At 40.9% G+C, this 1,998-nt stretch overlaps 1 non-coding gene across 1 annotated transcript; it reads left to right on the top strand.

The window, feature by feature from the left end:
- Window positions 1-1,327: 1,327 nt before the first annotated feature.
- Window positions 1,328-1,400, top strand: Trnar-ccu. Its single transcript has one exon. It is a non-coding gene; the product is annotated as a tRNA-Arg (tRNA).
- The last annotated feature ends 598 nt before the right edge of the window (window positions 1,401-1,998 follow it).

The raw sequence follows: 1,998 nt of genomic DNA, 5'->3' as shown, positions 1-1,998 counted from the left end.
AAAGTATTTATATTGAGGAAAACAAAGCATGGATGAGTAAAATGCCATGAAAGTTTTGAATGCGACACATGAAATACTCCCGCCAAGGTATTGATGCTGGATAGATGACATACAGTAACTGCCTCTGCCTGTCTGTTTGCATGTACCATGTCTGTCTATCTGTCATTCTTTGCCTGTCTATATGTCTGTCTGTCTGTCTGTCTGTCTGTCTGTATCGCTTTCTCTCCACACACACACACTCTCTCTCTCTCTCTCTCTCTCTCTCTCTCTCTCTCTCTCTCTCTCTCTCTCTCTCTCTCTCTCTCTCTCTCTCTCTCTCTCTCTCTCTCTCTCTCTCTCTCTCTCTCTCTCTCTCTTTGCTGCTTTCCTGTCTACATTATTCTTTTGGATTGGTTTGTGTGTGTGTGTGTGTGTGTGTGTGTGTGTGTGTGTGTGTCTGATCGCATCTGGATGAATTAGATTTTATTCTGAATACATATCAATTCTCTCTCTCTCTCTCTCTCTCTCTCTCTCTCTCTCTCTCTCTCTCTCTCTCTCTCTCTCTCTCTCTCTCTCTCTCTCTCTCTCTTTCACTCCTTCCCTGCATGTCACAACTCAGGAAACACTGATAACTTAACATTTGAGGGGAAAACAGTGTGTCAGAGAAAGGAGAGGAAGGAAAAGAGGTGAAGGAAGCGAGAGGAAGGTGTGAAGGGAGCCAGAGAATCGGTGGGGAGCAGACGCTGTGAGATGACAAGGGCGAGGGCCTGACAGATGACTCTAGGGAATTACTCTGTCAATTTCACAGCGTTGAGGGAGAAAGCTAATCGATGGAAGGGAAATTTCGTTATAGATTTGAGTTGAGTAGATGGAGCTTTGATGGTGTAGATATATTTGTTGATTCTATTATGTTTGGCAATGAATGTGTAATAGGAAGCGTTGTAGTACCATTAATTGTATGGACGGAATGGTACTATCGATATGTCTGGAAAGAAGACGTTAACTTGACTTCCTTTACTGTCTTTAACGGTTTCCTTATATCTGAAGTACACTTGTCTTGTCTACTCACAATCTTCTTCCAATATTTCTCAGTACAGTTACAGACAAAAGACTTAATTCTCTTCTATTCTTATCAGCGCTTTCTCTCAGTATCAAATCCTCTCTCTTGCTAACAATCTTACAAAAGCTGACATATGATGCATCTGAAGATTATTAGGGGACTCATGATTGAAGGAAAGCATAAAACACAGTGGAAGAGAGTGTGGTAAAATATTCTACTTCTGAACATACAGCCTGACCCATTAACAATGTATGATAATGAAAAAAATAAGTAGCACAAGTAAGTACCGCCCCTGTGGCCTAATGGATAAGGCATTGGCCTCCTAAGCCAGGGATTGGGGGTTCGAGTCCCCCCAGGGGTTAAGATATTTTCTTTTGTTATAAGATATTGTTGGGTTATAGCTTATTTTAATTACTTCATCTTGCTATCATTATGGCCCGTTTTGTTGTTGTTGATAAAACGATACTGTCTTTAATGAGCAGTAGAAATAGAAGTAACAGTTTTATTTCGATCTTATGAATGATTTTTATTTTCCTTTTTTTCCATGCCGTCGCTAGAGAACACTTGGGTAGTGGGGAACCTTTTGAAATCTTTAGCGTTAGTTACCACAGTCACCTTGAGCAAAGCAGCAAGTCTTCTACTATGTTTCACCTGTACTGACATGAATTACTCGCAAAAACACGGCAGCAGTTAAGGCGGTGTAAGGTAGTTAATGCTGCAAGAACATGAGGATTCCTGGTCACGCAGTATAGATGTAGTGACATAACAAACGCGTTCACAAACAATATTCTCAAACACCCACACATTTTATTCCATTCCCGTCTCCACCGAGTCAGCCACCGATCTTTTAAATCAAGTGGCATAGATGTAGTATCCCCATTCCAATAACTTCTCACTGGACAAACTCTAACCTTTACACATGTTGCTCTATTTTTGTCTTCAGTGAACCAGTCAAACAG

This window comes from Portunus trituberculatus, chromosome 44, assembly GCF_017591435.1.
Source record: "Portunus trituberculatus isolate SZX2019 chromosome 44, ASM1759143v1, whole genome shotgun sequence".
Classification (NCBI taxonomy): Eukaryota; Metazoa; Arthropoda; class Malacostraca; order Decapoda; family Portunidae; genus Portunus; species Portunus trituberculatus.
Note: the sequence above shows the minus strand (reverse complement) of the source record. Positions and strands in the feature narration are given on the sequence as shown.